Source organism: Phyllostomus hastatus, unplaced genomic scaffold, assembly GCF_019186645.2.
Source record: "Phyllostomus hastatus isolate PE091 unplaced genomic scaffold, TTU_PhHast_1.1 phas_contig_80, whole genome shotgun sequence".
Taxonomy (NCBI): domain Eukaryota; kingdom Metazoa; phylum Chordata; class Mammalia; order Chiroptera; family Phyllostomidae; genus Phyllostomus; species Phyllostomus hastatus.
Window position 1 is genome coordinate 32,551,663 of NW_025333960.1, and position 14,631 is coordinate 32,566,293.

The window sequence follows — 14,631 nt, forward strand, 5'->3', positions numbered from 1 at the left end:
TCCATTGTCCATTGTAGTTTCTAATATGTTCTTCATTTAATTTATTTGTTCATATTTTTTCTAAGTTATTTTATCTATTTTTGTTGTTTTAGTATTTCATCCTTAAAACCACTATATCTTCTTTGAGTATTTGTTTCTGTAAAGTATTCATTTTGTTAAAAAACTTTTGAATTTGTTCAAAATATTGCTCCACATCTTTATCTGCTCTGTGAAAGAAAACTTGTATGCCTTGTTCAGTTTTCCATGGTTTGAATTGCTCGTGTCCTTTGTATTTGTACCAGTCATGTGACTATTACAAATTTTCAGTGTGAAGGTCTTTCTTAGGAGGCCAAGTGTCTGCAGAGGGAAGAGTGAGCCCTGAGCTAGGGCCCTGTGTGCACAAGTGCCTGACTGCAGATGTGAGAAGGCTGGAGAGAGACGGATAGAGCCAGAGACAGAAAGAAATGGTTGGCTCACCACTTTTCCTCAATAACAAAGCATGGAAGCTGGGAGGGTCCCCACAAAACCCCATCCTCTTACACTCTGCTGCAACAACAGCCATAGTTTTCAAAAATGTCACATCACATTAGTGCACTGTCTTTCTCCCTCAGCTATTCCATAGTGTGAACTGTGGCCTCAGAAAGCTTCAGCAGGAAGCCCATGTACTCTACACCTCTTATTTCAAAGACAGTGCTGTTCTTCCAGACATTGCATTTTGCCATTTCTGGAGAGAATGCTCTGCCCTTCAGCTATCTCTGTGATACACAGTCATGTACACCCCATCACAGCCTCTCGCCCCACCCCAACCAAGGCATTGCTAATCTTTAGACAGCCATTTCTCTTGCATTGTAATTTGGATTTACAGATCACTCCTAGATTTATTATAAAGAATGTATAAAGAGAGAATTGTTATTTTTCCTGTGGTTTTCATTTGCTTTGGGGAGGCAGAGGGGAGAGAGCAGATATGTCTTAATCTTCCATAATAAGCTAAAATAATAAATAAAATATTGTTGAAAACAGCCAGAAACTTTGGTCTGGATCAACTTCCGTAGGTAAACCTAAGTTCTCATTTACTTGTTCTTATCTGAGAGCACAGAGACTTTTACTGGATTTTCTCATTTATTTTGCAGTGGCTAATGAGAAAATATTAGAGTGTTTTAGGAGGCTTTTTTAAAAAATTACTATGTGTCTAAAGTAACAGTCTATTTATCTCATACCCTTTTATTTTGTTTACAGATTTGTATTTTAATCATTAAGATCTTTTTAAAGAAACCAAAACAACTTTATTTTGTACATTGTAAAAAGATAAATTCTATTTTAGTAAAATGTACACAAGGATTATTTTTCAGTTTAAAATAATAGTAATAAATAAAGAGAACCTCAGAACTGTTATACTATATTCAGATCCAATGGTATCTTCTAAGCAAGAACAATGGGGACCCCAAGCATTTGTAAGAAAACTCCAATACTCAATTTGAAAATAAATGGTTAGGTGTATGGTTTAAAAAATTCGGTTTAGCCCTGGCTGGTGTAGCTCAGTGGATTGAGTGTGGGCTGTGAACCAAAGGGTCACCTGTTTGATTCCCAGTCAGGGCAAATGCCTAGGTTGTGGGCCAAGCCCCCAGCAGTGGGCACGTGAGAGGCAACCATACATTGATATTTCTCTTCCTCTCTTTCTCCCACCCTTCCTTTCTCTCTAAAAATAAATAAATTAAATCGTTTTAAAAAATTCACTTTAGACGATTTGGAACAGGAGAAAGAAATAGACATTCAACCAGAACAGAATGAGGAAATAGGAATCAAAAAAAAAATGAGGAGAGGCTTAAGAATCTCTGGGACAACTTTAAATGTTCCAACACCTGAACCAGATGTCAGATGCCTCTTTCTGGGGATGCCAGAAATAGAAGAGGAAGAGCAAGAAATTGAAAACCTATTTGAAAAAAATAATGGAGAACTTCCTCAGTCTGGTGAAGGGAATAGACTTCCAGGAAGTCCAAGAAGTTCAGAGAGTCCCAAAGAATTTGGACCCAAGGAGGAACACACCAAGACACATCATAATTAAATTACCCAAGATAAAAGATAAGGAGAGAATCTTCAAAGCAGCAAGAGAAAAGAAGACAGTTACCTACAAAGGAGTTCCATATGACTATCAGTTGATTTCTCAAAAGAAATCTTACAGGCAAGAGGGGCCTGGAAAGAAGTATTCCAAGTCATGAAAAGCAATGAAGCTATCATTTAGAATGGATGGGTAGAAAAAGTGCTCCCCAGAGAAGGTAAAGTTAAAGGAGTTCATCACCAAGCCTTTATTATATGAAATGTTAAAGGGACTCACCTAAGAAAAAGAGATCACAACTGTGAACAGTAAAATGACAACAAACTCACAACTATCAACAACTGAACCTTAAAAAAAAACTATGCAAACAACTAGAACAGGAACGGAATCACAGAAATGCAGATCACATGGTTATCAGTGGGGAGGCTGGGGGAATGAGGGAAAAGGTATAAGGAATAAGAAATATAAGTAGTAGGAACAGGATAGTCAGGGGGAGGTTAAAAATAGTATAGGAAATGGAGAAGCAAAGAACTTATATGAATGACCCATGGACACAAACTAAGGGGTGGGGGGAATGCTGGTGAGGGAGGTGGTTCAAGGAGGAGAGTAATAAAGAGGAGAAAAAAAATGAGACAATTGTAATAGCATAACAATAAAATATATTTAAAAAAGAAATTCAGTTTACACACATTAAATAATATTATTCTAGATATTTTTGTATCTAGAATAGTTTCTAACTTATAGTATTTAATGAAACAAGTTGGTTCACTTCCCCCTACTCAATGAAAGATAGGCCACCCTGTATCCCTGGGGTGACAAAACTAAAATATGCCATAATTGGGCAATGCTGTCCTAGGTTATGTAATTATACTACAAATGTAATTACAGAAGTCTGCAGTACCAGCAAGATCAGGGATCATAAAGGATGCTGCTCATTTCTTCTCTCCTACTTCAGAAATCTGTCTGCTGGAAACTTCTGAGCTCCCACTCCTGTGTGCAAATTGCAAGTTCATAGGCAATGGGAGGGTTGATGCCAAGGAGACCTGACAGCCAGGAGCAGAAAGGCACCAGGAAAATCCTACACCCCCGAGTGGCCCTGTGGACACAGACACTGTAAGATATACAAATGAAGCCATGGAGCAAGGAGGCATCATTTTGGTGTCCCTGAATCCCTCAGGAGTCAAATTAAGCAACTGTCAGAACAAAAGGTCTAGCATGATGTGATGGTGTGGCAATTTTGATTGTAATTTTTTTTGTCATTACTAAGTCCATAATGCAAAGAAAAAGTGTTTACCTTCTCATAGTACATGTGATCTATTTTTTATCTGATAACTTCCCTTCCTTCCACCACCTGCCTCCTTGTAAGATACTTTCTGAATTACAATAATTTTTGTGGACTTGTTGTACTAAATGCTTAGTGTGGGTAAGTAGAACCAGCAGAGAGATGGGAAAAGAAAGAACACAAGGTCTCTCCAATGCCAGATGACACCAAATGGGTTTAAGGCCAGTATCCAAAAATACCTTCCATCAAGGGATTTCCATCAAGGAAATGTATATGACAATGAGCAAACACTCTGATATATATTCTGTACCTGTTAAGTACATAATATAGGATCAGGTGTTTCACAATAAAAAAAAAATTAAGTCATAACTTTTTTCTTTGATGAGTATTCATCACAAGAGTCTAGATTAAATTACACAGAATGATTACAAACAATATTGAGTAACTATTTCTCAGAATTATTGGATTCTCAATCATATATAAATGAAATTACTATTGAAGTGAACTTAATATTAACATATATATTACATTTTACTATTTACTTACAGCTTTACTGACTGTTGTTATATAATCAGAGAGCCCAAGATTTCTAAATGGTCAAGGAATGTGGACCCAGTGACCACAACAACCCAATGTTCTAGGAGTATTGTTTGAAGAACAATCAGTTATTTAAACACCACAAATTTCTGCTTTCATACATTAATGATTTAGGTGAGAAGTTTAAAAAAAAACTTTTATATAAGTCATTTTTCTTTCAGTCCAACCAATCCAGTGCCTGATACCACCTATATAATTCCCTGAAGTTCTTGTGTTTTCTTCGGATAATTTAATGTGGTATAGATACTCTTGGAGTTGATATGTGAGACATTAGGCAAGTGCTCATAGGCACAGAAATATTAAAGTCTAAAAATTAGAATATGTGAAGAACAGGTTCCCATTGACACTAATGTAGTATATACCCTGATGTTTGCTGAGTGGTCTGTGAAATGAACAAGAGGTTTGTTAGTTGAAAAATCTATCCTTGACCTGACGAGATGCATGCACCAGCTAAAAGTAAAAATGCCCTTTCAGGTCACATAGATTCTGATTCAATGAGTTAAATTAGAGACCGAAGCAAAGCATGCCATCCTTGTGCTTTCTACGCTTCTTAGAGGGGGAGGATGGGGTGGGAGAGAGTAGTAGTGGGAAATCGAGTTCTATTTATAAACTAATTATAATACAAATTGGTTGCGTCACCCTTGATTTTATAAATACTTTGGAATAAAGTGTAGCGATTGCATAATGGCCCATCGAACGGGAGGTTGATTAGTTGAGCCAGTTTGATATACAATTTAGCTGTTGTTTTCTACCAGAATGGAAGAAACTGAGCAAATCTGTCACCATCATGCTGGTGCCTGGCAGAGGGGAAGCGAGGATCAGCCCCACTTGTAACAGGCAAAGTCTGAAGAAAGTAATAGTTAACTCTTTCATCTGACACCCTATTCTCAAGTCATATCATTTCAGAAGTGTGACTCATTGGGATCTCTGGAGATCCTGTATGTCCCTCCCAATATGGGTCATCATATCATGCAAGCTCTTTCTCTTTTATCACATAGGCTAATTTGGATGTTGTATTATACCTTGGTTCTAGAAATTTTTTAAATATAATTTATTACTTTCCTTGAATTTCATTATTTCTAAAAAATGGTCTCCCTTTCATTCCAACACATACAAAATCCTCTTCCTCAGTAAAAGCCTTTAAGGTTCATGGTGCTGGTATATGTTGCTGGCTTCTGGTGAACAAGGGACAGAGAAAATAGTGACTAATGTCAGAATCATGAGTAAAGATATGTTTTATTCATAAACTTTGCACCTCCAGTGAAATTAAAAGCAAAGTAAAGGGTCGAAGCTGTGAACCCTTTTTCCTAGAGCCTGTAAACCAATAAAGGCTTTATATTAGCTATCGATATCTATCTCTGAGTTGCCTTAATAACATCTTATTCCCTGTTTTCACCAGCCATCAATAATATTTCTGCCTGCTCGCTCAGACCCCTATCTCTGCGTGCAATTGCATTATAAGGGTCTATAAGCCCAATTTGCTTCACATTCTTATTTTTGGAAAAGGCTGGCTGGCTTTTGTAATGAGAGCAGCTGCCAAGAAGGCTTGACAGAATTTGTGGTCCATCTGGCTTATAATCTTCACTCAATATCTCAGAGGCCTAAACTTTGAGACCTGCTGATAAGCTCAGGCGTCCAGGCAAGCGATGGCAGCCTTCTCTGTGATTTCTCATTAAGGATGGGGACATCTCTCTGGAAATCTCTCATATTCTGGATATCACATAATTCCTTTTTTCATTTTCTAGTAAGTACAAGAGAGTTGTATTTCTTACGCTGTAGTATCTTCATGTACCCAGATATGAGTGAACAGTCATTTGGAAAGTTTTGACATTTCAGTGTTTGGGTTTTGTAAAATACGTGTCATTATTTAAAAAACCCACCATGAAATAGATCAGAATATAGTAAACAACCATGCATACATTTTAGTTTTTAGTGATGATTGTTTTTTCCACTGTATATTTATACACATTTTTCACCACAGTGCTGTTGAGTGACACAAGTGGTTTCTGGCAAATGAGAATAGAATCAATAGAGTAGCCACTGACTCACCCAGCACTGATGGGCCTTGTGATTGAACAAAATGGGAGAAAGATAAAGGGACTATTGGGGGTGGGAGAATGTATGGGCATTGCACTGAAGGCATTCATCTTTCCCCTGATGTACCTATTGAAGATAAATTTGAGAAATAAAGTATAATAATCTAGTACATAATAATCTTCTCTATCCTGCATTTTTTTCTGATCTTTGATATAGTATTTATTATCCTTTGTGATTCACTGCTAAGTATGTCAAAAGAAAAAGGTGATCTATCTGCTGCCCCGAGAAATTTACAGCTAGTGTGTCTGAATTTATTGACTTCTGACCTGCAAGTGGAAAACCTGTTATCTCCCCTAGTGGGGCTACAGTAAGGGATTCTATATTTTCATATATCTGCACCCACCAATATGATTTAGTTTGGAAGATTAGGAAGGCTTTACATACTATGTTATTTATATTTTCTTTATATTTTATTTTATGTATTTTTTAGAGAGAGGGGAAGGGAGGGAGAAAGAGAGGGAGAGAAACATCAATATGTGGTTGCCTCTTGTGCACCCCCTACCGGGGACCTGGCCCACAACCCAGGCATGTGTCCTGACTGGGAATTGAACCAGTCACCCTTATGCTCACAGGGCAGCACTCAATCCATTGAGCCACATCAGCCAGGGCTATCTTTTCTTCCTTGTAGAAATTGCTTTTTCTATATTTCTTTATTTTACGTGCATTTTTAAAAAAACTTCAGATGATAGTGACAATATTCTGATCAAAAGCTCCCATAGGAAGACTCTGAATAATAATTTCAAAAAAAAAAAATCTGAGCAAGGAGCAGAACTGGTTGCTTATAGGACAGAAGACTGGATCATTCCTGGACACAAGTCAATTTTTTTCTTATCAATTATTCACCATTGATTGAGCACAGACTCTGCATCAGGTGCTACAAATGCCCTTAAGGAATGGAGGTTTGCACCAGTTAGAAAAACAGCAACCTATTTTGCCAAAAGTAGATAAAGAGGTAAAATGGAGTTCTGCTGAAGAAGGCAACTACCCTTAACATACCGATGCGAGGCGTCAAACAGAACTAACCACTGAGAAGTGTAAACAGACATTCAGATTGAGTGAGAGTGGTTGAGAGGCCAGTCAACAGATAGCGTCATGAGACCAGGTATGGACATACATGTGTCAGAGAGAACCTGAGGGCACCAGATACAGAAAGAATGACCTGCACCCTGAGCCATAGTTACAAACAACTTTGAGAAAGAACTAAGGGTCCCATCATCCTGGCATGGAACCAACTCACAGGTGCCTGGCTCGGTATCTCAGTACACATGACCCTGGAGATCTGACTGATGAGTGGCAGAGCTCCCAGGGGCTGCTGTTAGTATTAGTGGAACCTCATATCTGAAGTCTGTGTCACTAACAACTTGTTTCTAGACTTTTGTGTTATTTTTTATTTACTCTCTCCTCTAAATTACTTGGTAAAAGTAACTTCTCAAACTATTACTAACTTGCCTTCACTGAAATAAAAACAAAGGAGTCTTACCCAATGTTGTGTGAAGGAGAATCAATTGGAGCTGTTATGGTTACTGACATCATTCTCAGGCCCGTCTCTCACCTTTCTCTCCAGCATCCCCACTATCAAAGCCTTGTTCAGATGCCATTAACTCCCTCTGGTGTTCCAAACAGGTGTTCCTCTGTTCCTCTGTACAGTAACTTTATATTGTGTAATCACTCATTTTCCTGTCACTTAAAAATGTGGTACTATTTAAAATTTCCTGTCATTTGAAAAATACATTATTAGAGTTTTTTTCCTCCGTGTATCCTCTTTATATTCTCAATTAGATCATGTCCTACACTTTAATAATTGTTTTACACTTAGTAGGTGCTCTGGAGGCAACTATCAAGTCATTGGTTAATTCATTGACTAGTTACCAAATGCAGTCTATTCCAGTTCTAGAGCTTTAGACCTACTAACTGAAGTGTTCAATCACAGAGATCTGAACTTTCTTTGTAAAAGAGTAGCTTTCTAATAATACCGACCTGCAAAGTTACTCAGTGTAGTTAGAATGTCTCGGACTTTTAAATAAATAGCCTGTGCAAACATATAGATACATCCTTCTAGACGCAGCACAATTTTTATCATGCTCAGAGCATGTTTCACTCTATTTTCTGACATGGACTTGATGACATGGAAACTTTTAAATAAAAGTGAAATAGGAAGATCCTAAATGAAGGACTATGTGAGAGAATGTCTCCTCTCTCGTCTGTAAAATCCAGCAGCATTTGCCTGCTTAACCTCATGCTCAAGCATTAATTTCACACTTTATTTCCCAGAAATTGAAGACAGTTAATTGACTTTTTACAACTGGTATTGAAACTTTTTCTACTTCATGCCTCATGAGATGGGAAAACTGTGCTGTTAGTGGGACTCAATGGCTTGTCCAAGAAAAGGTGACAAGTCAGTAAATAAAAGACCTGATTAGATTCTGTACCTTACAATGTCCTGTTTTCATTTCCCTGTAGAATTATTGCATTTAAAAGGACTTCAGTCATAATCACAATTTAGCTACTTTTCTTCAGTGATGTTAACTTTCTTATAAAAACGCTGGAGCTAGAAAGGACTTTAGAAAGTGAAGTTTAGAGATCAGCTGTCCATTCATGTAATGGAAGTCATCAAATCAGGGTTCAAGAAAAATTCTCATGTTCTTTAACCCTTTTCAAGATACAACATAGAAAGGAAAGAAGAAAAAGAAGAATGGAAGTAAAGATACATCCTGATATTTACCACTGTGTGCCGGGCCTCACATTAGCCACTTTCATGTTTCTTTGATGACTTTATCTCATAATTACAAGTTAAGTTCTAGGGTCGCCATTGTTCAAATGAGGAAATTGTTAGGGTTGCATGCATTGCAGGTAGGATTCAACATCTATGAACATAGAAAGTCATGAACCTATTTCCACTTTTCCAGTTAGTCTGAAAAAATTACCTAAATAGAGTAAACTTTAGAAAGTTATTGAATAGCACTGTCTGGCGTGGCTCAGTTGACTGAGTACTGGCCTGCAAACCCAAGTGTTGCTGGTTCAATTCCCAGTCAGGGCACATGTGTGGGTTGTAGGCCAGGTCCCCAGTAGGGGTTGTGTGAGATGCAACCACACATTGATGTTTCTCTGCTTCTCTTTCTCCCTTCCCCTCTCTAAAAATAAATAAATATTTTTTTTTTAAGAAAGAAAGTTACTGAATAAAATAAGGGAAGAATTTTTCAGGTAACTATTGTAAGAGTTTCAAAAACATGCCCTATTCTAACATAACACTTAAATGAATCATGGTGAGTATCACAGGGATTTTCAAAAGTGCTCCAGCTTCCCCTCCTTCCAGGCATACACCAAGTTACCATTCCCTATTGCTGCTGAAGGTAGGAGTGGCCACGAGACTTGTTTATACCCATAAAATATGGTAATGTTAGGCATATCTGGGTAGAAGCTCTCAGAGGCAAAGTACTCCTTGCCACTCCCTTTTACCTGTCCTGGGCATGGACAAAGCGTGTGTGAAGGAGTCTCTGTCAGACTGGGCCCTTGAATGACTATGACAGGCAGAGTGTAGCTTTTCCTGGCTCATCTGGTGAGCATTGAACAATCAATCTGCCTTGATGAGTCAGGATTTCCTTGTGGAAATAAGTATGAAGAGCACAATTTTTGGCTGTACAGAGATTTGGCTTTTCATGCCCGTTTCTGCCTCTTACCAGCTGGGTGACCATGGATAGCTGATTCTCTAACATTCAGTTTCCTCAGATCTAACATGGTCACAATGGCATCTATACCATGAAGTTTTCATAAATTAAATATGGTGATGTTTATAAATTGTTCAGTGGAGTACTTATCATATACTATTGACATTTTAGAAGTGCCATAATAAGCCATAGTCCTCCTCATCATCCAGGGAGACAAGATACTAGGTAATAATTTTCATAAGATGCTTTGAAACAAAGGGGTAAAGGTTTTGTGTGGATTGGAAATAAAGGAATATCAATAGTAGCAGCCTCAGAAAGGAGGACAAGAAGAGTGACAGGCAAAGGCGCAGACCGTGTGTCTGGAACACCCAGTGAGTGAGGCATGGACCACAGGCTCAGCTGAGGCAGGGAAAGGACATGATGACTATTCCTTGGGGGGGGAATATGTGAAGTCCAAAATAACTTCTGGGTATTTTTAGTTGAATTACTATCTCTTGAAAAAACATTCTTTAAAAAGGTGAAGTGGAAATTGAATGTCCATGCATTCCTTCGTCTTTTCTTCCTAAGTGGCTTCAGCCTCTTGGGAATGACTTGAAGCTGTGTTGGGTTGAAGAGGCAGGCATCTGGGTGTGAATCCTTGTTTGACTTTATGAAACACTAATAGAAGAAGTTACTAAAACAGAAAATAATAACAACAACATCAAGGGACAGGTGCCCCACATCTGAATGCCGGAGGTTTTCAAAGAGCTCTCAGCAGGAAACCTCCCACTGAGATGTACAGCCTGAAATCCCTCCCCAGGACAACGACTCTAAAACCTGCATGTGCTCTGTACAGGTGATTCGGTGAGCGCTGCTGACTGGATCCTTCAAGTCAGTCAGAAACAGCCTCAGCTGTTGGGAACTGCCCTGCCTGGTATCAGAAGCTGTAACCCCCACCAAGGCTAAGGCTGAAGGAGTGGCCTTGGACCGTAAGCCAGCCAGGAGACAAAAGCTTATCTCCCTGGCAGGAGTGCTGCTTCTGCTGCTTCATTCATAACTGAACCCCAATGCTTGGTCAGTTAGCCAATGACGGGTAAGATTCCCCAAGGGGGGAATGACCTAAGACAGGCACGATCACGTGGGAGGCCCCCAAGAAAGGACTTTGGGGGCTACAGCAAAAGGGGGGTGATGGACCCTCGCTCCTCGGCTTTGACATAGCCTGAGTCCTCCTCGTCTGGGAGAAAATCTCCTTATCTCTTGGTTGCCTTACTTCCCTTGCTCCACCTAAGCCTGAAACAATGACAGGGTGGTGCAGCTCTGTGCTGAAAAGGCAGGTTCTCCAGGTGATCAGGCCTAAGAAAGAATATGTAAGATCCTGTGAAACCTGCTTTGTTTAGAATGCTCTCTGTTGAATGAGAAGGGTCCAAGGAAGAAGTAATTTTGTTCCTTAAAGTCTTACAGCTCTTTGACCCTGACTCAAAATAGGCCCTCAGACTTCCTTGTTATCTACTGTTTGATCCTTACTTCCTAGCAATGAGTAATGAGCTTTTACCTGAATTCTTATTCAAACAAAACCAATAAAAAGCCTCTCCAGATGGGGATGGCATGCTCTCCCCACATGAGGAGTGGCCATGGCGCCCTCCAGGAGAGAGGGTGGCCAAGGTGCTCTCCACGTGAGGAGTGGCCCTGCTGTTCCTATTCCCTCACAGGACCTGGTTGTCTCTGTGTATGTTTTTCTCGAGTTTCGATGAGGCATCCGCAGCGTTCCGTGATCACTGCTGGCCGGTGAGTCACACATCACTCAGCCAGTACTCTGAGGCATTCAGTGGAAACTGGCAGAATAGCATGTATAGAGTGGGAGAATATCAGCTTTTACAAACTAATAGACTATATGAATATATATATATATATATATATATTCATGTTCTCCATGTGACAATTATTTATTACAAATAGACATAGCATAGATTATCATATGGTTCTCAAAAGAAATATATCTCTACCACTACAGAATTATCTAACCTAATAAACAACTTAACTGATCATTTAAGCAAGCTTCATACTTGGGTATAAACCACCAAAGCTGACGTTTTCCTATAAAGGGAACAATGCGAGCTAGTCATACAGGTTTGGTCACTTCCAGTTGGATTACACAGAGCAATAACGGGAACAAACAGGACCTGGCTTTCTGAGGAATTTTATTCCAGTTCTATACCCTAGTCTGCTATATGTCTTACAGAGCTCACCAAACTGTGCTGAGAATCAGTGTCTTTACCTGTAAAAAAAAAATAAATAAAAGTACCTACTACACCTACAGTAGAATTTGGTTGAAAGAATGAAGGAGAATGATGTACAGAAAAGCTTTTAAAAGCTCCAAAACACTGTAGAGATGCAAGAAACTATTATTACCATGATAGCTAATTTTGGAATAAATGAACCCACGTGGAACCTGCGTTTATTCCCCTGCTCTCTTTTATAGGTGAAGACAGCACCATACAATCATCGGCTTCTTCTAGCATAATTCTCTAACATTTCCTGCTGAGTAAGGCAAGGATGAATTGTACTTTATTGTACTTTGTTTTATTCCAGAATTGTTTCATATACATCCTTTTCTACCTGCAGGGACCATAATTTCTTTGGCTTTTCCTTTTTATGTGGCTTCATCTGTAGTTGACAATACCGAGTATTCAGAGGGTATTCTCCACTAATTATTTTAAAACTAGAAACTAAGAAGCATATTGAAAAGGTAAGAAGTATAAGAGAAAAAGTCCCACACTTGTCTAGAGGTAGTATGGTGAAGTAGAAGCTGCTCCTGGAAGGAAATTCAGCTTGAATTTCTAGCTGTCCTCCAATGCTAGATAGCTTCAGAATAAAGTTAGAAAATATGACAGTTTATAGTCAAGGGTCTTACTGATTTTTAACAGTTGTCAAAATGCATATTGGTCAGTTGGAGAGTAATATGATATATGTATCATATAAAAATACTGTGATATGCTTCTTGGAAGACATAATTGATGAGATAAATACCTATTCGTGATTTTCTGTTGCCTTACTATCCAGAAAACAGGATGTTAGAATAAGTTAGAAGTCCGTCTCTCTCTCTCTTTCTCACACATATACTTGCCTGTTTCCACATGCACCCACACAGAGAAACTCAGTTCCAGGTCTTTAATTTGATGAATATTTCTGAACCAAACCCCTTCCTGCTTGGATTCTTTACAGACACCAATCTCTAGCCCTTTAACACTGAGATGTAGTATCTGTAAGAATGAATGTTCCCTGCTTGAGTCTGTTTTCACATTCTCAAGTTTATTACTAATGGGTATTTCACTCATTATGCAAATATGGAATAGCAGGGAATTCATGACCTTGGGTCAGAGCTAAGGGTAGAACAAGCAGTCTGACCAAGAAATGTAACTTAGCCAAGCTTAATGAGAGACTGGCCCATGCCCAATGGCAGCACACCCCAGGCAGCCTTGTCCTGGCTGGGCAGGGTAGTAGTGACTTGCCAGGGAGGGCTCCCAAGCTCAGCTGGTTCACAGACACTTCCCAGGGATAATTTTATTACCCACCTAAAACCTGTGGAATGCCAAATTGCTCTGTCTTCCAGTTCTGTGCCTCTGCTGAGGAAGGGGAGCTTCTAATAACATCTACTTTGAAAGGGGTTTTGAAACTTACTGTCAGTTGTGTCCTGATTTAAGGGTAAAGAGACACTTAAACCTGCTTTGAAATAGAAGTAATAAGAGCCTTAATTTGAGGGCCACTGATTACAAACAGACTCCATTAAAACTGCCACAAGACGCATCAATTAATACATTGTATGATAATAATAGTCACAGTTTATTTAAACCATCTATGTAAATGGAGCTAACATATACCATGTATGCAAATGTTAGCTTATGATACCATCCAAGGCATATATGACTTGATTTTTTTATTCATCATATTATCTGTGAATATAAAATTTTAGTGGGTTAAGATAAATTAAATTTGTAGGTTACCATAGATCTTTTGGGTCTCACACATTCATAAAATCCTGCTTAAAATGAGCTGGTGCAGGTGTGAGGCATGCACTTACTTGATGTACCCAGCGCTACCATAAGGGCAATGACTTCCAATGGAGGCATTTTTATGACCAGCGGCAATATTGAAAATATCCATGCATATAGACAAATACTGTACTATAATATAAAAGGATAAAAGTGATGGTATAATACTTCTTTTTTGTTGCTTTAGTTTAAAATTGTCATGTTTAATGATAATTGACCTGTCTTAGTCACTTTGGACTGCCATATCAAAACACCATGGACTGAGGGACTTAAATAACATATTCAAGAGGCTGGATGTCCAAGAACAGGGTGTTAGCATAGCAGGATTCTGAGGAAAGTCCTCTTTGTGATTTGCAGAGGAGCACCTTACCACTGTGTTCTCACATGGCAGAGGGAGGGGGGTGTGCAGAGAGAAAAAGGGGGGGTGGAGAGAATGAACACTCTGATGTTAAAAGGGCAATAATCTCATCACGAGGGCCCTATCCTAATGATCTCCATAACCCTAATTACCTCTAAAAGGCTTCATTTCCAAATATCATCACACTGAGGGTTAAAGCTTCAACACATATATTTTAAGGTAACATTCAGTCCATAACAATTACTGTGGGATTTTTAAACAAGAGGAATACAATAAATAATTTTAAAGTGCTACTGAAATTCCCCCCAACTAGGGCATTTCAATTTTAAAAATACATTTGAAATGGTTTTTAACTGTGAACTTTAATTAAATAGAACTAAACTATGAAATGAATAAATGTTTCACCATAAGTGATAAAAATATTCAGCATGTTTCAACAATATACAGCTTTGTTCTTAGAGTGGGATCCTGCCAGATGCTATCTACCAGCCCCTCTTCAGGGAATCCCCATTGCAACGAGGTATCATTATCCCAGTTCTGGATGGTATCTGATTTTGTCAGTCTTTTGACAC